This window comes from Microcaecilia unicolor, chromosome 5, assembly GCF_901765095.1.
Source record: "Microcaecilia unicolor chromosome 5, aMicUni1.1, whole genome shotgun sequence".
Lineage (NCBI taxonomy): Eukaryota > Metazoa > Chordata > Amphibia > Gymnophiona > Siphonopidae > Microcaecilia > Microcaecilia unicolor.
This window is the reverse complement of record NC_044035.1, coordinates 301,296,324-301,320,148: the sequence shown is the minus strand read 5'-3', so window position 1 is coordinate 301,320,148 and position 23,825 is coordinate 301,296,324. Positions and strand designations below refer to the sequence as shown.

The following is a 23,825-nucleotide window of genomic DNA, read 5'->3' as shown; positions in this document are numbered from 1 at the left end:
CTATAGGCAGAAGAATATTGTAAACTTGGGAATAAGCTCCATTGCTGTTTGATTAATTACTGAAGTGATTAATCAAAGTGAGGAGTGAACTTGATACTAAGAAATAATCTATTCGGGAGTACTAATTGTGTGGAGGTGAATAAAAAGAAATGTTTTTCCATATTATGGATTATACGCCACACATCTTGTAATTTCAGTTGCGACATTTATAATTTTTTTATTTTTGTTACATTTGTACCCCGCGCTTTTCCACTCATGGCAGGCTCAATGCGGCTTACATGGGGCAATGGAGGGTTAAGTGACTTGCTCAGAGTCACAAGGAGCTGCCTGTGCCTGAAGTGGGAATCGAACTCAGTTCCTCAGTTCCCCAGGACCAAAGTCCACCACCCTAACCACTAGGCCACTCCTCCACACACATTCTGAAGTGCGTACCAAGCCTTCATTTTTTAAATTTCTTATCCAATTCTGGATTTTGTATCAAATTAAAATCTCCTCCTAAAATGCAGGTATCTCCCTCATTTATTATAGTATCAGCTATGACATGGAAGAATTCTGGGCAATCAACATTAGGTGTGCATATGTTGATAAGGAAGTGTTATTAACCAAGACATTTACCTTAACCCAACACCCTGAGGAGTCATTAGATTGGGATACTAGTTTTATATCAGCTCTTTTTCTAATTAAAATAGCTACTCCATTTTTCCCCTCTGCAGGCAAATATATAGGTGGGTGTGACCATTCAGCTTGCAGCTTGGCAGAGTCTGCAGCTAATAAATGTGTTTCTTATAAGAATGCAGCGCTGTGTACGCCTTGTAGCGCTATAGAAATGCTAAATAGTAGTAGTAGTAAAAGGAAATCAGGAGTATATTTTGAAAGGGTAGTAAGGATTTTGTTCCTTTTTATTGAATTGTTAAATCCTTTAACATTGAGTGAGATAAGGGTGACAGCTATCAAGTACCATAAAACATATTAGGATCTCTGGTGCGCATTTTTAGCGTGTGCTAAACATTAGTGCCTGCTAACCATGTAGACACCTAAAGGAATATTTTGGGCATCTACATGGTTAGTATGTGCTAAAACACTAGTGTGCCTCTACAACGGCTTAGTAAACAGAGCCCATAGTATGAGTATGTTCAACAAAGCAAACATCCTTTTCAATGCATACAGCAGGGTATTCCTAACTAACTGAACACTATGCATAACAGCAAAATGTAGAATATAAACCATGAGTTGCAGGGCATGAGTGTCAGCAGAGCCCAGCACTGATTCCCGTTATGTTAGAAACGTTGCAAAATGCAATATAAATTCAACCTTGATTAATGTTAGGGCATATAAGGAAAAGTAGAAACCCAAGTGAAATTTCTTCATAGCAGAAAGAGCAAATATGAATGTTATAGTGGCTACTAAATGCAAAGGCATATACAGAAACATTTGATTATAAAGGGACAAGATCATAGAAAACTATGCTTGTATGAATGTAACAAAAATTAGCACTTAAGATACATCACTATGCAACAAAATAACTCACTGTAATAGCATTAGTGAGCACAAATATAAAATATAGGTCCACAATCATCCTTCATCAATACAACTAGGCGCAATTTTGTTCAGATAAGTTACAAGTGAATCTTGACTAGAGAAATCCTTAGTGCAGTTATTAAAAGTCATGCACAAATGCACAGGAGAAAAAAACCCAAAATGCACATTTATTTCATGTAGCCTAGGCCTTAAGGCCAAACTGTTTGCTGATCTTAACTCTGTTCTTATTCAGGTCCTGTAAAAATTGTAAATTATGACCTTCATGCTGGACGGGTGCAAGCAATCTGGCTCACTGCAGTATTTAGGTTACCTGGTTGTACCTCAGCACTTTCATAATGATAGGCCTATCTTGTTTCGCTAATTTTATTAATGACTATAATGGTGCTGTATGCATGTTAAAATTACTCCAAGGTACCAAAACTAATGATCAATCTTGTCTGTCTCTCAGTTTTTTGTTTCCAGAGACTCCCAAAGGCAGCCAGAAGGTACCCCCATGATTCAAGCCACCTATACCGGGAACCAAATTCCAAACCTGCATTTGTAGAAAAAAGGTTACCAACCCCTATTTGGTGGGAAATCTATCCTCACGCAACACCACCATCACATCTAGTGGTAATCTGGATTTTTCTGATTTCACACGCTCTCGAGCAGACGTGTGGTGGTATTGCGGTAACAGAACCCTATATCCGGCCCTACCCCATAAATGGCAAGGACAATGTGCCCTAGTCCAATTGATAATACCTATTGCTATTGCCCCACAGCATGTTGACAAACCTTTCCTCAGTTGTGAAAAGATCTGAGAAAAGAGGGAAATTCCTGGTTCATTTGATGAAGCAGTTTGCTTAGATGCTATTGGTGTGCCAAGGGGGGTGGGGTGGGGGGGGGGGGGGGGGTGCCTGACGAGTATAAAGCCCGTAACCAAATTGCTGCGGGATTTCAGTCTATTTTCTGGTGGGTGACTATTAATAAGAATGTTGACTGGATTAATTATATTTATTATAACCACAATGCTGAAGCTGGACTCTATGACATAGACCGTAACATTAGTGATGAATATGAAAACATGAATGCTGTTGTGTAAGACTGCTGTTAGAATAATATGTAATCCATTACTTCAATACCTTGCCAAAATATATAACTGATAGTAGTAAGAAATAAGACCTACAGGACAAGCTTTTTGCCCTCCATGAAAAGTTACATACCAATACAAGATTCCTTTTACTATACGACATATTACTTTTAGGTTGTTTATTATATGACATGTTTATTTTAGGTTTATTATAAGATGCATTAGTTTTAGATTCAGTTTATTATAAGACATATTGATTTTAAGATTATTACAAGATATATTATATTTAGGTTTATTATGCATTACAAGTTTTTGGCTTTTATTACTTAGTTTATAGAATAAGCTTGCCAATCAGGTCCTTTTCCTCAGCAACCACGGGGAATATTGGAAGTTACAATTAATATAAGGTCCGGGGGGGGGGGGGGTACTGTTTCCAATTATCCGTTAGATACATATTCTGACCACATTGTTCTGTGTGCCCTTGGCCCACTTATACATCTTAGTGCTCTGGAGGTCGTGTGGCCAGGACGGGTAAAGTGAGCATCTACTTCCCACTCGCGACCTAAGACAGCCTATAACCGGGGTACTAACGTATTGCACCTGAAGACAGGTCACAGTTCCAGCCGCAGGACTGGACTGTTATGTACATTGGGACATTTCCCACCATCATCAAACTCGCATATCCTTGTTTGTGAAGCCCTTGCTTACGCAGGCCTTCAAGGGGAATATGATAATGAACCTGTCTGGGCCTTCTCTGAACCAAAGTCCTAAGTCCTAAGAGCTTGATCTAAAAATCATGTCCCTTCTGTGACCCAGAAATGAGCCTACATGACAAACAAGCTTTGTAGAAAGAGGAACCAAGAGCTAAAATGTTCCAGCCAGGGGCATAGGACAGAATGTGTATAAGGGTTTTCTGCAAATTATCTGGATATGCAGGCATAAGATAAAAGGTTGCTGATGAAATGACCGGTGAAGCAAGCTAATCGGTAAGATGTTGTTGTGGGCTACCCTGCTAATCTTGATCAGCTGTAGAAGCAAAGAGGAACATGAAAAAAGGCAGGCCTAGTGACAGGTATCCCATAGACTCAATGTTAAGTTTTCTATATATAAGTGGTTGTATTTCCTACCTCTGTGGAAATGTACTTTGAGATTGCACTTGTATGCATCCTGGGTGCACTCCCATGAGAAAAGCTTTGCAAATGTTATCATTATTGGCTGTCTATTTTTCTACCTTGGTAAGTGAATAAAAACTTAGTATTTTCTCATATCTTTGTGCGTGGAGTATTCCTCTGGGTTGGGAAGAAAGAAATAAACATTCTTCATAGCATGCTTGAGCTTAAACTACCTTTGTATAATTTTTTTTGTCATCTACCCATTTGATCTCTTCACTCACACCCTTTCCCAGATTACACGATATTACGACTGATTCAGAATAGGGCTGCTAGGAAGATTTTTCATAAGGTTCAGTTTGATTATGTTTCCCCATTATTGGTTCTGGGAAAGCCTGCAAATACAATGTGCCTGCTACTTCTTGACAACTGTAGGACCCATCCACATGAATCAAAATGATTGCTGGAATATTTTTGCCTGTTACTTGCCACCAAATGTAACATCACTGATTCAACTCAAGGAGTCATTAGGAAATTTAAATGTCATTATAAAAATGATTTTTTGATGGAAATATTGAATAAGAATGTCAACCTTATAGAATTTCAATGCATTTTTGCTATCAAAGATGCAATATTTTCACTCATGACTGTACGGAACACTGTCAAGCCTGTAGTTCTTTGAAGACTGTGGCAAACGCTATGGCTGACAACCACACAAAGTGGAAGAACACTCAGTCCCTAAGTGAGTCAGCAAGACAGAATCCAAGGAGTAGGGTAGATAGGCTCTTCCAAAACACCAAGGGAGACACTAGTTCAAAAGGTGATCTTTATTTAAACAACTCAAATGACTTGACACAGCTGCTAAGTTTCAGCGTCAAAATGCCTGCTTCAGGAGTCTCATGATGTTCGTTGTACAAAGGTAGGCAATGTTTCCAAGATCACATACAACTTTGAATGAATAAAGTAGATCCAAAGTCTGCGAATACGCATGGAACTTCTGTCAACTAAACATGATGTTTGCAGATCTAGAATGTGATTGAGATGAAGATTTTGAAGCATTCCTTGTAAAGCAGAGGGTACTTGAAGTACAAGAACTGATGGAATCTGTTAACTTAGCTCCGGAAGACAACCCTCTATGCAAACTTAACCAACATGACAGAAGAGTGGATATGCACTAAAGATGATGTTGAAGTTGCAGGCACTTTGACTGATCAAGAAATAATTGAAAGCATTACAACTCATAAGAAAGAAGAGAATTATTCAGAAGTATCAGGTGAAGAATATGACAAAGTTGAAAAAGAAGAGATATCTTGGGCTACAGTCAAAAAGTGCACGGAAACAGAAAGTTATTAAATTCGTGGAACAGAACCATAACTTTAGTCTTCAAGACATTATGCACATGACCCTAGTGCAGAATAATCTTATCACTAAGAAATTACAAAGTCGTAAACAAGTTGATATATGAAAGTATTTAAAGAAAGTAATAGAGTATCTGCTGATCAAACTAGTGTTCCATCGACATGCAGTGCAGCAGACACAATAGAAGTTGCAGAAATGAACGTATAAATACTGTATACCCATTTTTTTTTAAATTTGAGCTTTTAAATGTTACAATCAAACATTTGAACAGGAAAAAATGAACATTCAAAAACAAATTTTACAGGAAAATACCTATGCTTTCTATGACCCACTGCAATTAGTTTTTTCTTGAAGGTAGAGGGGTTACCAATCCAGAAGTTATGGGTCCTTCGCTATCGTGAAACAGACTGTAGAAATAAGTGAATAGGCTATCCTGCTATTTCTTTTGTTCCCCCCCCCTTTTACAGTACCATCTTCCTTTGGTTTTTGAGTCTTAGTCACCCTCTCCAAACATGATTTAATTCAATGAAACATAATATTTGTTTCTTTTTTACTGTATGTTTTTCCTGTAAATACACCCATTTTAAAAAAACGAACCATTCTGTATTTGTTAATCAATAAATCAACAAAATTTGCCAGTTCATTCTTCCTTACATTTGAATTTTGAAAGTAATGCTTGAGAATTCAAAAAGTCTAAAAATCTGGACCGGCCCAATCTCTGAGTAATATAGACTTTTGGACTTCTACTGTAACTGTAAAACCTGTGATAACTGTTGGAGGCATTCCTAGCAACCTCCCACATAGTTAATGCTGAAGAAATATCTCAATGGCATATTAGCTGCATTGCAAATAAGGAATTGCAGCTAGCTATATTTATTCAGGTAACATTAACTGTGCCACATTATCTACTGTCTCAACAGTAAACATGTGGTAATTACTCCACATTAACAGCAAGGCACAGTCCCCACCCATTCACCCGCTCATTTTACATTAGTGAACACTAATTTCCACATTAACAGCTACTTTCTATTGCCTAAGAAGAAAGGTTACTTACGTCAGAAGGGGTGGGCCCAGGTCAGGGAAGGAGAGACGTCCTTCTGAAGACTTGCAGCCATCAGATGATCTTCTTGTCCGTGCAGCGCCTTCACACAGAGGTGAGAGGCACTGCGCGGGCCCGGTAAGGCGGAGGGGGGGTCCGGTGGAGGGGGGAGCGGCTGCGGCGACTACCTCATGGGGTGGGGCACGGGGGCAGAGGATGGTGGGAGGCGGAGCTGTGGGAGTAGGAGAAAGAGACAGGAAGGGAGGGGGGCCAGGGCTGCTAAACTTTTGATTTTTGTTAATACAGGGGAAAGCGGGGAGCAGCGGCGACCTCGGGGGGGGGGGGGGGGGGGGCAAGGCCGTCCATACAGGACGCTTCTGACGAGCGTCTTTGCCCCCTCCCGATCCTTTTTTTATTTTTGGTTTGATTTTATATTTTAAGCAGGGGGAAGCGGGGAGCCACGTGTTTGTGTGGGTTATTTATATTTTCAAACGTGCCAGCTTGGATTTTTATGCTGCAGGGAGAAGCGGGGAGCAGTGTCTGTATGACAGCTCAGGCCTTAACGACAGGTCTGACTTCACGTTAAATATATCGCAGTAACTGATTCGGTGCAATCGTCGGTATGGTTAGTGCATTCCGAATTGTCCACATTACAATTGGAAGTGACTCGTTTGCATTCTGTTTTCGTTAGCTGCTAGCGTCGTCGGAAAATGGCCTTTAATGCATGCTACGGTTGAAAATTTCTTCGTTAAAGGGTCGATAAAGTTTAGTGCATCTGGGCCTGAGCAGGGATAGGTTAGAGATTTATTAAATCATGAGTGGGCTTGAACAGGTAAATCGGGAATTGTTCTTTATCCATTCAAATAGCAATAACAGAAGGGGCACTCTAAGAAACCAAGCACCAGCAGATTTAAAACAAATTAGAGAAAGTGAGTTTTTTTTCCCACTCAGTACACAATAAAGCTGTGTAATTTATTGCCAGAGGATGTTGTCAAGCATTAGCACACCTGGGTTTAAGGGGTTTGGACAAGATACAGGAGGAAAACCATTACTAGCCATGAAGACTTGGGAAAGCCACCACTTATCCCTGTCAGTAAGAAACAAAGAATGCATCTAGGATACTGGACTCAATGTATCTTTGGTCTGATCCAGCAAGACATATTGGAGTAGATTCTATATATGGCGCCTGAAAATTCTGCATGGAAAAAAAATACGCCTAGGAATATTCTCTAAAGCATACCTATATATTATAGAATAGGCTTAGATTTCTATGCAGTATATAGAATACACCAAGTGTCTCTCCACATGTCCAAATTTAGTCATGGCCATTTATGCCATATTTTATTTGGCGTAAATCTCAGAGCCTAAATTAGGAGCAGAGTGTGTTAGGTGCTACATGCGTGCAGAACATGCCTAAATGAGACTACTGTCAGGCTACTGTGGTAAAAAGTGACCTGTGGTAGTGTAGGCACATCTTTTGGCCGTACGCCGGGCAGTTTTTACCATGTCTGCAAAAAATAGCTTTTTTTAATGGACCGGAAAGGGCATGTGGTAAAATTGAAACCAGCACATGTCCAAAACCAGCCTGAGCCCTTAATGCCACACACTTATATAGGAGTAAGAGCTCATACAATACACGTATGGTGACCAGTTGACATGTGTCAACTGCTGATTACTGCCAGAAACGATGCACGTGGGAGGAAATAAATAAATTACCGCCAGGGGGGCACAGTAGCCTAGCGGTAGTCTCATTTAGGCGAACACTGCATGCGAATAGTGCCTAACGTACCTTTGTAAAAGGGCCTCAAAGTTAGGCTATTAAATCCTTGGACAATCAGCATATATGTTGTATAATTTGAATATGGATGAAAGGAAAGGATAGCTAGACCAAGGGAGGCTGGTAGCCCAAACCCTGGCATGTTGAAGAGAAGGAGTTTTCTAAAGGATCACAAATTGTAGTAGAAGACTTATATAACAAAGGAGTGTAACCTATTTCACTATACAAAATACACACAGATGTACATCAATAAGGGCCTTGTTTACTAAGCTATGCTACAGGTGTGCTATCATTTTTAGCACGTGCTAAACATTAGGAATATATGGTGTAAAGGGGTCCGCTTCCTCCACTCTGGGTTGGGGCCGGCAGGCCTGTTAGGCTTACAGGTTTCCAGCAAAGAACCAGACTGCCAAAAGGACATAAGACCAAAGTGCTTTATTCTCAATTCAGTTCCACTCTCAAAATTGAAATGCAGTTCACAAACAGGGTTCAGGCTGGGTTCCAAACTCCAGCCAACATTCAGTTCCTTAACAGTTCAGACTCACTTCCTTTGCACTACCTTCCCCTCTCTCCCTCAGATGGGCTCAGTCAAAGTTCAGCCTGTTGTTCTTTACATCCCAATAATTCAACCCTTTTCACAAACAGTCTCTTCAAAGGAAACCACTACTTAATGCCCCTGTCCTCTTCACAGTACCCAGGAGGACCCTGTACCAAACAGGGCTGGCAGCTTTCCTCCTACCTCACAGCACCACACCCCTGTGGCCTCTCACACTGCCTTCATGTGCTAGACAGGGCTACATTTACATTCTCACACTCCATGGCAGCTTACTCTTCCCCCCTAGGGAAGCTCCAGTGGCAGGCCCTTTCCGTCCTCCACTTACTCCATGGCAGCTTCTCTCTCAATCAGTTTCCTCTCGCTCCTGGTGGCTGGGAGCCACCCGGAAAGCTCTCTCTCCTCTCACAGCTGGAGGGAATTATATACTGGCGATGCAGCTAAGGGACTGAGCTCCACCTCCCCTTCTCCCTCTAGTGGGGAAGGGAGCAACTGGCTCACCTAGCACTGAGCCACTGCTCCCCCTGCTGGGGTTGGAGATCCATTCCACCCTTTTGGTGCTACCCTCCTCTCTCCTGCTTGCAAGGGCTTCTAGAAACCATAGTTCAGGGATTAGCTGCTTCTCTGTGGGGCTCCAAGTGCTAGCTTTGTCACAATGGGCGTCTCTAGCATTTGCGTGTGCTAAAAATGCTAGCGCACCTTAGTAATTGTACAGCGCTGCGTAACCCTAGTAGCGCTTTAGAAATGCTAGTTAGTAGTAGTAGTAAACAGGACCCTAAATTTTAATAATTTAATAATAGAAATTCATAATGAAGCATCTAAAAACATGAATTTGCAATTACATATATACTAATACCTATATCAGGCATGTTTTCGCCCCGAACTATCCATATGGGATTCAATTCTATAAACAGTGCCTAAATTTGGGTATCAATAAAAATGTATGCTAAACACTATTCTATAAACGGCACTTAGAATTGGGTGCCATTTATAGAATAGTGTTTGGCACCAGGATCTGCACACAAAAGGATTTACACTAAATTACTTTCAGATCTCCCTTATTCTATAAAACTGTGTGTAAATTACAGGAATACTGCTGATCCACCATGGCCATGTTCCCTTTTTGGATCCACATGTAAAATTTACATGTGGATCCAGGTGCCTAAACATGTGTGCACAAATTTAAATTACTACCAACTAGTGCCAATAATTGATTAGCGCCCAATTATTGAAGTTAATTGGCTCGTTAATTAAATTGCCCACAAATTGGGTACACATTCATTTTTGTGCACACAATTTTGAGCGCCATATATAAAATTATGGTAATAATGTTTCAAATTCTACCCATAGGGAAGTTATGTTCACTGGTACCTGGTAAACATATATAATTTTCTTTGTAAAATGGACCCAGTATTTTTTGACCATATTTTAATAAAAATTGCATAGGGTTAATTTCTTTATTTTAATCACTAGGGCTATGAATTAATATGCACACACTGATGTGAATTCAGGTTTATTGTGGAACTAAGCTTTAAACTAAACTGCTACTTCTTAAAGGCAAGAATTTTGAATGCAAATTTGTAAAGTCACCAATGAATATAGACCAGAGATCTCAAAAAATGCATAACTAATGTGCTTTATAAATTGTGGAACACAGAATGATACATACATTCATTGGGATCAATTCTACATTGTTCAGAAGCTCAAGTTGTCAAAATTTGGCATCTTCATTTGCTATGTTGTATCATTCTTATATTCTCCTCTGTTTGACAGAGTATTTCCTTACATACCATTAGAAATTTAGGGGTTCTTTTACCAAGCTGCGGTAAAAGGACCCAGCGTGTGGGTTTGCCATGCGCCAAGGCCCTATTTTCTACAGCAGGTAACAGGATTTTTTAGAAACAGAAATGGCCGTTTGGTAAGTTAAGCACTTGCCGCATGGCAATTTCCTGGGGGAGCCCTTACTACCTCCTATTTAGGAGGCAATAAGGGCTCCCACGCTAACCCGGCGGTAACTGGGCAGCGCATGGAGCTGCCCGATTATCGCCGGGTAAACCCCGGCACTAAAAAATAAAAGTTTTTTTGAGCACCAGAAATGGCATGTGGCACACACCAGCACTACCACTGGGTTCCTGCGGTAGGGCCAATTTGCTGTGCATCACTGCCGTGGTAGCTCTATCATGGTTTTGTAAAAGGGCCCCTTAGTTACCAATAATCAGGATTACTCTAAATCAATGATACTACTGCATTTAAATGCAGTTTAAAGAATTATTCAGATTGATAAGAGCACTTAGTTCCTATTGTAAAAACATTCAGGGGGTCTTTTATTAAAGATTACCTCGAGTTATCTGCGGGAGGGCCCATAGGAATAAAATGGGCCCTGCTGCAGATAAATTGAGCTAATCTTTAGCAAAAGACCCCCTCAGTTCTTAAAGAACAATTTTCATTAATATCTAGCCTCATTTAATATTTGATAAATTGTACTACCTCTTTTTAAATAAATTTCCATTTTATAAAGTATCCTAAGGTGCTAACTAAAAACTCAAATCTGAATATTTCAATAAGGTTATTATATTATTCAGGAAATTCATGGATATTTTTTTCTAGGATGACGGGGAAAATATCACACCATTCTGTCTCTGCTAATAGAGGTACAAGGCTTCAGCTGGCAATATTACTGGGATTAGCCTAGTATGATGAAATATTTAAAGGAATTTCTTTTTTGAAAACCTAATAAATCAAATGACTGCCAAATGTCATTAAAGTGATGGTCTTTGACTTGAATATGCTTTTCATATTCAAATTTGAAAAGAAAGATGAAGGCCTGGAAAGGTTATTCAGTTTCAACTAATAACCTCAAGCATTCCACATTCACATGCATAAAAAATGAAACTGGTTCCATTGTCTAATTTTACTGTGGAAATATATATTTTTTCTTTTAGCACTATTTCAATATATTAACAACACTATTTCAATTGTTATTCTGCTATGTTGCAATATGTTTAGCAGTTATGTGCAATTTGGTCTATAAATCTAGTTTATATATCTGCCTCAAACCACTGTATATGTATATTGTATTATCTATACTTTTCTGCACAGGTTAGAGAAGTCATTTGGCAAATTTTGCGTTACAATCATGCAAGCACAGTATTTTTTCCACAGCATTACAGTAGTTATCATCTGTCAGATAGATAAGTAAATAAGACAACCGAAGAAGCAAAGAAAACCTACATGCCCTCACTTGTTTCTCGCTTATACTGATAGGATTGTACATTTGTCTGGTAGAGGATGGAAAAAACATGAATAAATTGCTTCAGTGCTGAAAATCAAAAAATATTTTTATGCATGTCTTTATCCAAAAAGATTCTGAATAAAATCAATAAAAACAAAGGAGGAATTTTCAAGACAATAGTTTATGCTTTCATATCAGAATGTGTGAAAATTAAAGACTAGTGAATAGCTACTAAAATATGCATTACAGCAAGAACAGAATAACATTTAAATGTAGTCATGTAGTAAACTGAATATACCTCTGAAAATAAAAAGAATTGAATTTTTTCTCTTTTGTATTACTGAGGAGATATGAATGAGGTCTACAAATCCTGCGTGGTGTGTAGCGGGTGGAGGAGAATCAATTTTTCACTCATTCAAAAAGTACAAAGACCAGGGGACACTCAATGAAATTACATGAAAATACTTTTAAAACAAGGAGGAGGAAATATTTTTCACTCAAAGAATAGTTAAGCTCTGGAACTCGTGGTAATGGTGGCTGGGTTTAAAAAAGGTTTGGACAAGTTCCTGGAGGAAAAGTCCATAGTCTCTGTTATTGAGATGGACATGGGGGAAGCCACTGCTTGCCCTGGGATTGGTAGCATGGAATGGTGCTATTTAATGGGTTTCTACCAGGTACTTGTGACCTGGATTGGCTTCTGTTGGAAGCTAAACACTGGGCTAGATGGACCATTGATCTGACCCAATATGGCTATTCTTATGTTCTTATTCACATTCACTATTCTTTTGCTTCACTAGTGGTGGACAAATGTTTCTAGTTGACATTATTATATCTATGTGTGTATATATGTATATACAGTACTGCAGGTATGATTAAAATGAAAATGATTCGATTTATCTTGCTTTATATTTACTAACGATGCCTAAGGCACACATATATATATATTTATAACTGAATAACGTCTAGACAAATAACTGGTGGGCCAGTTTTCAAAGTGAGTTCTTCGATGGTTGCTGAGTGGCCAAAGCATAACTCTCCATAGAATTTCAAAAACTATACAGATAGTATTAGGCAATTAAGGTTTTTTCTTTTTTTTTTTTAACTAAGGAATAGTGCATGCTATCTGCAGCAGGGGCGTATCTGCGTGGGGCCTCAGGGGCCTGGGCCCCCGCAGATTTCGCCCTGGACCCCCCTACCGCTGCCAACCCTCCCCCTCCGTTGCTCGCCTACCTTCGCTGGCGGGGGACCCCAACCCCCGCCAGCCGAGGTCCGCGTCCTCCTGCCGCTGCCGGCTGCCTTTGGTCCTTTAATTCTTCCATTGAAGCTGGCGCCGACGAAAGTTTCTTTTGAGTCTGACGTCGCTGCACGTTGTACGTGCAGGACGTCAGACTCAGAAATTGTTTCTGAGTCTGACGTCCTGCACGTACAACGTGCAACGTGCAGCGACGTCAGATTCAAAAGAAACTTTTTCGTCGGCGCCAGCTTCAATGGAAGAATGAAAGGACCAAAGGCAGCCGGCAGCGGCAGGAGGACGCGGACCTCGGCTGGCGGGGGTTGGGGTCCCCCGCCAGCGAAGGTAGGCGAGCAACGGAGGGGGAGGGTTAGCAATGGCAGCGGCTGGGGGGAGGGGGATCGGCAATGGCGGCTGCGGCGGCGGCGGCGGCGGCGGGGGGGGGGGGCTATAATGTGCCCCCCCTCTCTGGCCCTGGCCCCCCCTACCGCCGCAGTTCAGATACGCCCCTGATCTGCAGCAGGGCCTATAGAAATAAAATGGGTCCTATGGCAGATAATTGTGCTGATCTTTAGTGAAAAAAATAAACCACTTATACATTTAAGTGGCCCAATACTATCTGTATAATTGTGGGCCAGGTAAGGGGAACAGCAAAGACAGCATTATGTATTATCCATTTTAGAGGTAATTTTATAAAGAACTTGAATAAATCCTGTTTTATGCATCTAAAATGTCTCACAAAATTACCCTGCAGGTAATGTGCATAACAGTATAAGCAGTGACAAGAACTTTTACATGATTGGGATTGTAGGTATGTGCAGGGGTGGAATTTGAGGAGGCACAGGTACAATCATAATTTACACACATTGGGGCCAATATTCATCAGGAGATAACTAGGTTGGAGAGGCTCTATCTCTAGTTGACCAGATGTTCCCTGGATTTTCAGCAGCACATAACTGGATATTGCTGCTGAAAATTGGGGAGAAGCAGACCTAGCTGGGTAGTCCATGAGCAGAGTCAGGAGATAGCCAGGCCCTGCTGATAATCAGAAGAAGTTTCCCGATACCTATCCGCTTAACTTAGGATAGAAACAACGCTGTCCTAATTTAACCGGTAGCTATCCAGGTATCACTGTTAAACATCAAGGAAGAACTGAAGAAGTCTAAGCTATGCTTAATAGCCTCAGATATCATTACTGTTTCACTGCTTTTCTTTTTTTCTGTTTTTTCATCCACAAGGACAATTCCCAAAAGTCCTGGCTTATGAACCCCATCGTCAACCACCAGAGTTAAACAGAGGAGTGCTAGAACAGTGTTTCCCAAATCGGTCCTGGAATATCATCTTGCCAGTCAGTTTTTTCAGGCACTTATGTAGATCTGGGGAAGTGGTCCACTACCACCCCTCTGTGACATTTTCATGGCCTGCTACATGATGCACAACACGGCCTGATCTTCAGGTAGCTTCATCCTAAGAGACTTCATCTCCCAGACAGTGATGACAAAGCAGCAGCCTGTGCATTTTTGGCTGGAATCAAAACTATGCCGCATAATCCTCACTCCCTCCCTCCTTCCCCCTTGACCATAAACAGTCCCCCTCCCAGACCCATCTGTTGGCAGCAGTCCCCCTCGCGGACCCTCTCCCCTCCCCCCAGTCAGTGGCAGCCCTCTCCTGGTCCTACTGTGTTGTTGATAGCTAGAGGGGGCAGGATCAATCCCCACTCGCTCCAGTCCATGGCTGGCTCCTGCTTGGAATGGCTTTTGGGACTTCCACTAGAAGTCTCAGAAAAGTATTAATATACTAAAGGCTGTTGAGATACTAAGACATTTGCTGTTTGTTTGTTTTTTTTTGAAGCATCAAGGCACACTGAGTTAATAAATACAACAACCTGTAAGTCAACAATTTTAATACTCTGAAAAACAAAAATTTAACACCATTCATGAATATATTAACAGAAGTATAAATGAGTAATTTCCTCACTTATATTTATGCTTTCAGAGAATTGTGTCAAATTTTCCCTCTACACTTCAAGAATGATGGGATTTTGGAGAAAATTCTACAGAATGCAACAAAAATTAGATTTCATGAAAGCTGAAGATGCCTTCTTTTATTAGTATGTACAAAGACAATCCATTTAGAACTATTACCCTGAGGGCCATATGTACTAAGTATGTTTGCCATATACACAAAGGGGAGGCAATTCTATTACAGTGGTGGAAATAAGTATTTGATCCCTTGCTGATTTTGTAAGTTTGCCCACTGACAAAGACATGAGCAGCCCATAATTGAAGGGTAGGTTATTGGTAACAGTGAGAGATAGCACATCACAAATTAAATCCGGAAAATCACATTGTGGAAAGTATATGAATTTATTTGCATTCTGCAGAGGGAAATAAGTATTTAATCCCTCTGGCAAACAAGACCTAATACTTGGTGGCAAAACCCTTGTTGGCAAGCACAGCGGTCAGACGTCTTCTGTAGTTGATGATGAGGTTTGCACACATGTCAGGAGGAATTTTGGTCCACTCCTCTTTGCAGATCATCTCTAAATCATTAAGAGTTCTGGGCTGTCGCTTGGCAACTCGCAGCTTCAGCTCCCTCCATAAGTTTTCAATGGGATTAAGGTCTGGTGACTGGCTAGGCCACTCCATGACCCTAATGTGCTTCTTCCTGAGCCACTCCTTTGTTGCCTTGGCTGTATGTTTTGGGTCATTGTCGTGCTGGAAGACCCAGCCACGACCCATTTTTAAGGCCCTGGCGGAGGGAAGGAGGTTGTCACTCAGAATTGTACGGTACATGGCCCCATCCATTCTCCCATTGATGCGGTGAAGTAGTCCTGTGCCCTTAGCAGAGAAACACCCCCAAAACATAACATTTCCACCTCCATACTTGACAGTGGGGACGGTGTTCTTTGGGTCATAGGCAGCATTTCTCTTCCTCCAAACACGGCGAGTTGAGTTCATGCCAAAGAGCTCAATTTTTGTCTCATCTGACCACAGCACCTTCTCCCAATCACTCTCGGCATCATCCAGGTGTTCACTGGCAAACTTCAGACGGGCCGTCACATGTGCCTTCCGGAGCAGGGGGACCTTGCGGGCACTGCAGGATTGCAATCCGTTATGTCGTAATGTGTTACCAATGGTTTTCGTGGTGACAGTGGTCCCAGCTGCCTTGAGATCATTGACAAGTTCCCCCCTTGTAGTTGTAGGCTGATTTCTAACCTTCCTCATGATCAAGGATACCCCACGAGGTGAGATTTTGCGTGGAGCCCCAGATCTTTGTCGATTGACAGTCATTTTGTACTTCTTCCATTTTCTTACTATGGCACCAACAGTTGTCTCCTTCTCGCCCAGCGTCTTACTGATGGTTTTGTAGCCCATTCCAGCCTTGTGCAGGTGTATGATCTTGTCCCTGACATCCTTAGACAGCTCCTTGCTCTTGGCCATTTTGTAGAGGTTAGAGTCTGACTGATTCACTGAGTCTGTGGACAGGTGTCTTTCATACAGGTGACCATTGCCGACAGCTGTCTGTCATGCAGGTAACGAGTTGATTTGGAGCATCTACCTGGTCTGTAGGGGCCAGATCTCTTACTGGTTGGTGGGGGATCAAATACTTATTTCCCTCTGCAGAATGCAAATAAATTCATATACTTTCCACAATGTGATTTTCCGGATTTAATTTGTGATGTGCTATCTCTCACTGTTACCAATAACCTACCCTTCAATTATGGGCTGCTCATGTCTTTGTCAGTGGGCAAACTTACAAAATCAGCAAGGGATCAAATACTTATTTCCACCACTGTATATAGGAACTAACATGTGCCAATTACACATATAACTTTTTAGAGTAATGATGTTTACATATGCAGGTATGCACATATACACGTAAATGTCAAAATTCTGTCTAAGTGCTATTCTATAAACATGCACCTGACATAAATAGTGTGTATTTGCAAACAGGATATGCACATGGGTAGGGCATGGGTGGACCCCCATTTTCGTGTGTCTCTTATAGAAAACTGTAAAGCATATGTCTCTGACACTTAGGCTCCAACACTTACACCAGCTCTATGGCTGGTATGAGTGCTCGTGTCTACATTATAGTCATGTACAGTGGTGTGCTGGAGCCGGCTCACAAGAGCCGTTTGTTAAATTTTTTTACCGTCTTGCGAGCCGGTTGTTGTTCAGGGCGCGCCGGCTCTCGTCCCTCCTTCCCTCGAGCTACAGGGTCCTTCCCTCCTTCCCTCGAGCTACAGGGTCCCTCCCAGTGTATGGATTCTTCGGGGCAGGCAGGAAAGATCCCCAGTCTTGCCTGCCTGCTGCCGGCGCAGACCCTCCCCCACTGCCAGATCGCTCTTTAAAAATGGCCGCCGAGACTTCCAGTGGCGGCCTCGCGAGACTTCTGCTGAAGTCTTGGAGGCCGCCCTTGTAAGTCTCGGCAGCTATTTTGAAGAACGATGCAGTAGTGCTGCGGGAGAGTCAGCGCCGGCAGCGAACAGGAAAGACTGGGGATCTTTCCTGCCTGCCCCGAAGAATCCACTCAAGAACAGACAATCGCTGGGTATGGGTGGCTGGAGGTGGGGCAGGGGAGAGAGGACAATCGCTGGGTATGAGTGGCTGGAGGGGGGCAGGGAAGAGTGGACATCGCTGGTTATGGGTGGCTGGAGGGGGGCAGGGGAGAGAAGACAATCGCTGGGTATGGGTGGTTGGAGGGGGACAGGGAAGAGTGGACATCGCTGGTTATGGGTGGCTGGAGGGGGGCAGGGGAGAGAAGACAATCGCTGGGTATGGGTGGTTGGAGGGGGGCAGGGGAGAAAGGACAATCGCTGGGTATGGGTGGCTGGAGGGGGGCAGGGGAGAGAAGACAATCGCTGGGTATGGCTGGCTGGAGGGAGGGGGGCAGGGGAGAGAAGACAATCGCTGGCATGGGTGGCTGGAGGGGGGTAGGGGAAGAGAGGACAATCGCTGGGTATGGGTGGCTGGAGGGGGCAGGGGGAGAGACGACAATCGCTGGGTATGGGTGGCTGGAGGGGGGCAGGGGAGAGAAGAGAATCGCTGGGTATGGGTGGCTGGAGGGGAGGGGAGGGCAGGGGGAGAGGAGGGTTGCTGGACATGGGTGGATGGAAGGAAGGGCAGGGGGGAGAGGAGGTTTGCTGGACATGGGTGGATGGAGGAGAGGGAAGGGAGAGAAGAAATGCTAGACATGGATGGAGGGAAGGGAAGAGTGAGGAATAAGATGAGATGAGGGAAAAGGAAGAGAGGAGAAAAACTGCACATGGATGAAGAAAATAGGCAGAAGCTGGATCCACTGGACAATCCAGTCTGCGGAGGACCCAGCTTTTACTTACGAATGTAGGGCAAGAAATGAAGAAGAAAGGAGGAAAGTAAAGAAATAAATGGAAAGGAAGCCCTGGAAACAGAGTTAAGAGGATAGATAGCAGCAGAATCGGATACTGGGCCAACATGATCAGAAAAACAAAGTCACCAGACAACAAAGGGAGAAAAAAATCATTTTATTTTCATTGTACTGTTTGGAATATGTCCACTTTGAGAATCAGGTGCTCAACATTAAAAGTTTATATTTATTTATTTATGCCATTTTATCCCACATTAAACATGAATTAGATTGGAACCTGGGATCATTTAATTTTTTTTTCCTGGAGTAATGCATTCCCCCCAGGCTCTCTCCCCGGCTATAGCCAGCTCTGCAATTTGGGGGGGGGGGGGGGGGGGGGGGGGGGGGGGGGGGGGGGGGGGGGGCGCAGAGGTGGACCGGGGAGAGAGCCTGTTGTTAAACATTTACCAGCACACCACTGGTCATGTATCTAACCCAGGGGTGGGCAAACTTGGTCCTTGAGGGCAATAACCCAGTCAGGTTTTTAGGATTTTCTCAATGAATATGCATGAGATCCATTTGCCTACAATGGAGGCAGTGCATGCAAAGAGATCTCAATCAAATTTATTGGGGCGATCCTGAAAACCTGATTGGGTTGCGGCCCTTGAGGACCAAGGTTGCTTACCCCTCATCTAACCTACTAGGATTCTATAAAGGAGAGTAGGGGCCTATGTTCTTTGACAGAATAGGCTTCTACCAGGCATCTGGTCCTTACGTTTGAACAGAAATGACTGCATGAAAAGGCAACAGGTAACAGATTGCTAGTCAAAACTCTATAAAGCTAAGTTTCGGAAACAGGTAATGCCACTCTTCAGTGTAAATCCATGAAAACTGTCATGTTTGGTAAAGCAATTTTACTTTTTTCAAGAGTCTGCCAGAGGAAATTAATATTCTAATGTCTATTCTGAAGGCCCGAAACAATGCTTTTAATCATTGCATTCTACACCAATTGTTCATGTTAAGTTATGATTATTCAAAAGTATAAAATATTCATGGAGAACTGTCTCAAATTATGTATTTTTCAGATTTTCCCATTAATTATCATGCCTTGGAGCTCTTCAGTAAAAGAAGCAGTTATAAGACTAACTGAACCTGACAAATCAGCATGGCCTAATTATACTGGTACTCTATGACACTTTGATGTAGTAGAAACAAAAAAGATAGGGGCAAACTGTATACCTCATTATGTTAATGGCTTGATTTAGTACACCCACTAAACTGTATGTGTAACCTGATAAAAAGATGCTAACATTAATTACATTATTGAGGAAAGGAAAGGATAGGAAAGAAAAAGAAAGGACAATAATTTTACACTGACAAAGTGAAGCTTAGAAATGTAAATGAAATTATACAAAATTCAGAAACGTATGTATTTATATAACAGGTTTATAAACTACTTATCATTGGTAGTCCTATGTGGTGTACAGGCAAACATATAAAATAGTAATCATAGGCATCAGACTCTCTCATACATTTTTACAGTATTTAAAACCTTCTCTAATACTATTCTAGCTTGTAATGTTTCATCAAACATTAATCTAAAATAAAGTGAAGTTTCAAAAGTGTAGCAGTTGTTCTCCAAGGACAGCAGGTTACGTATTCTCACGTGTGGGTGATGTCATACGACACAGCCCTGTTGTGGACACTACCCAGCATTCTATAGCCTTAAGAAGCCTTTGGCAGCGTCTCACCACCTGTGTGATTTCCTTAACACTCAGCGTGAACGCACAGGACCTGCAGTATAATATCAAAGCTAAAGAATACAATTCCTAGGGGAGGTGGAGGGGATGTGATGTCCTACTGTCCTCGGAGAACACTTGCTACAGGTGAGTAACTCTGCTTTCTCCAAGGAAAATAGGACATCATTTCTCACATGTGGGAATCCCTAGCTACCAGGCTCACTGAAAACAACAACTCAAGGACAATAGGTTTGCAATGGCAAGGCCAACCAGAACCAATTAACTTGAAATTGTATACAGTCTTTTTTTGAGAGTGCAGCCTGGAAGAAAGAAAAATGGGCCTTGGAGGGTGGAGTTGGATTCTAGAGACCAAACAAATTCTGCAGGACTGTCTGATCAAACTAGCTGATGTGTCAGGTATGATGCTCAAGGTAGTAAAAAGATGTGAAGGTGTGGACTGAAGAACATGTTGCAGCTCTGCAAATCTCCTCAATGGAGGCTGATCTCAAGAAGGATACTGACACAGCCATGGCTCTAACATTGTGAGTTGTGACATGACCCTCAAAAATCAGCCCAGCCTGAGCATAAATGAAGAAGATGTGGTCTGCCTGCCAGCTGGACAATGTGCGTTTTCCAATGGCTGTCTCCATCCTGTTTGGATCAAAAGAAATAAAAAGCTGAGTGGACTGTCTTTACAACTTTCCAGATAGAAGGGCAAGGCTCATCTGTGGTCCAAGGTGTGCAGTACGCTTTCACCAGGATATCTTGCTGTCAAGTTTTCATTTTTCGTCCAATTTGCCCTGACGCAGCTTTCAAGCAAAACGCGCTGGCCACCGTCGGTTGGACCATCACTTTAATCATTAAAAGTTAAGTTGAAGATTTAATTGCAGATAACAACTGCATATAGATATAAAATCATTTTTGAGATGTGGTTACAAGAGGGCTTTTCCAGCTAGTGAGGTTACCCACCCCCTTTTTGTGTAGAGATTTAACTTATTGTCTCTGACTGGGGTTCTGAGGCTTCTTCCCTCTTATCTTACATATATTTCAACTATTGATTTGAGACATTTTGATAAGAAATATCTCTGTTTATTTTGTTGTTTTTGGATTTGAAATTGTTTCACTGTCCCTTTTTCGGTGGGATAGCTTAAAAACCCTAGAAGTTCCAAGACCCGAATAGTTCTCTACATTGACTCCTGAGAACCTTCCTCTGACTAGTCAATCGCTTAAGTAGGGCAACACATGCATCCCCAGTATGCGTAGTGACGCTGCGACTACAGCAAGACACTTTGTAAAAACTATGGGGCAGACGTGAGGCCAAATGGCAAGTCACGATACTGGAAATGATGCTTCCCTACTCGAAATCTGAGATACCTTTTCTGGGATGTATCTGGATATGGGTGTAAACATCCTTTAAGTCCAGACAGCATAGCCAATCATTCATCTGAATAATAAGAAGGGTGCCTAGGGAAATCATCCTGAACTTTTCTTTGATCAAAAATCTGTTTAGGTCCTTAGGTCTAGGATGGGACAAAATTCCCCTGATTTTTTGGGCAGAAGGAATAGAATCCCCTTTCCTTCTTCCCCTGGTGGAATGGGTTCAACCACATTGGCCTTGAGAAGGGAGGAGAGCCTCTGTGAGCACTTCCCTGTTCTCAGAGGGTAATTTGGAGGTTTGTGTAGCCAACTGAGAGTGTAACCGGTTCAGACTATTTTCAGAACCCATCCATCTGAGGTTTCAAGGTGCTACCTTTCCTTGAAAAAAATTCAGTCTCCCTCCTACTGGAAGGTCAATTAGGATTGACATTTCTATTGGCGGCTGAACTCTCTTGGAACCAGTTAAAAACATGCCCCTGGCTTCAACTGCTGTTTCTGGGCCTGCTGTTGCCAAGAATGAGAGCGCTGGGCCTGGGCTTGTTGCTGAGGATGAAAAGACAAGGACAGTAGGAACCTCTTCTATATCCTCCAGAAAACCTCTGTCATGTGGAGGCCTCAGAAGGAGAAGGCCGAGACAGGCACTTGATGGTTATCAGCTTATTTCTTGATGAAGCCAGCAACCTCTTCCACCCTGTCCCCCAAAACATTGTCTTCATAGCAAGGGACATCCGCCAATCTCTCCTGAACCTACAAAAGTACATAAGTATTGCCATACTGGGACAGACAAAATGTCCATCAAGCCCAGCACTGTTTCCAACAGTGGCCAATCCAGGTCACAAGTACCTGGCAAGATCCCAAAAAAGTACAATACTATCTACCCTTCTCCATTGAGAATACTGACCATTTAACTCTACTCTCTGTTTTCTTTTAACCACTTTTTAATCCACAACAGGACACTACCTTCTATCCCATGACTCTCCAATTTCCTCTGGAGTCTTACATGAGGTACTTTGTCAAACACCTTTTGAAAATCAAGCTACACAATATTAATCAGCTCCCCTTTATCCACATGCTTGTTTATCCCTTCAAAAAAATGTATTAGACTGGTGAGGCAAGATTTCCCTTCACTAAATCCATGCTGGCTTTGTCTCATTAATCCATGCTTTTGAATATGCTCTGTAATTTTGTTCTTTATAATAGTCTCTACCATTTTGCCCAGCACTGACGTCAGGTTCACTAGTCTATAATTTCCTGGATCTCCTCTGGAACCATTTTTAAAAATCTGCATTAAATTGGCCACCCTCCAACTTACAGTAGCATACTCGAGTTTAAAGATAAATTATATATTACTAACAATAGTTCCGCAAGTTCATTTTTCAATTCTATCAATACTCGGGGATGAATACCATCCGGTTCAGATGATTTGCTACTCTTCAATTTGTCAAATTGAGCCGTTACATCCTCCAGGTTTATAGAGATTTCATTCAGTTTCTCCGACTCGTCAGCTTTGAACACCATTTCTGGCACCGGTGTCTCTCTCAAATCTTCCTCGGTGAAGACCGAAGCAAAGAATTAATTTAATCTCTTCCCTATGGTTTTGTCTTCCCTGATTGTCCCTTTTACCCCTCAGTCATCTAGCGGTCAGATTCTTTTGCCTGCTTCTTGCATTTACATAATAACGTAGTAACATAGTAGATGACGACAGAAAAAGACCTGCACGGTCCATCCAGTCTGCCCAACAAGATAAACTCATATGTGCTACTTTTTGTGTATACCTTACATTGATTTGTACCTGCCATTTTCAGGGCACAGACCGTAGAAGTCTTGCCCAGCACTAGCCCCGCCTCCCAACCACCATCTCCGCCTCCCCCCACGGCTCTGCCACACAATCTCGGCTAAGCTTCTGAGGATCCATTTCTTCTGAACAGGATTCCTTTATGTTTATCCCATGCACGTTTGAATTCCTTTACCATTTTCATCTCCACCACCTCCCGCGGGAGGGCATTCCAAGTATCCACCACTCTCTCCGTGAAAAAATACTTCCTAACATTTTTCTTGAGTCTGCCCCCCTTCAATCTCATTTAATGCCCTCTAGTTCTACTGCCTTCCCATCTACGGAAAAGGTTCGTTTGCGGATTTATATCTTTCAAATATTTGAACGTCTGTATCATATCACCCGTTAATATACCTAAGAAAATTTTACTATGTGTTTTTGCCTCCAACACAATCTTTTTTTCAAAGTCCCTCTTTGCCTTCCTTATTAGTGCTTTGCATTTGACTTGCCATTCCTTATGCTGTTTCTTATTATTTTCAGTCAGTTCCTTTTTCCATTTTATGAAGGATTTTCTTTTAGCTCTAATAGTTTCCTTCACCTCACTTTTTAAACATGCCAGCTGTTGTTTGGTCTTCCGTCCTCCTTTTTTAATACACGTAATATATTTGGCCTGGGATTCCAGGATGGTATTTTTGA

General features: G+C 42.1%; 1 protein-coding gene across 1 annotated transcript in view; it reads right to left on the bottom strand.

The window, feature by feature from the left end:
• RPGRIP1L (RPGRIP1 like) overlaps positions 1–23,825 on the bottom strand; it is a 343,339-nt gene that overhangs the window by 40,735 nt on the left and 278,779 nt on the right.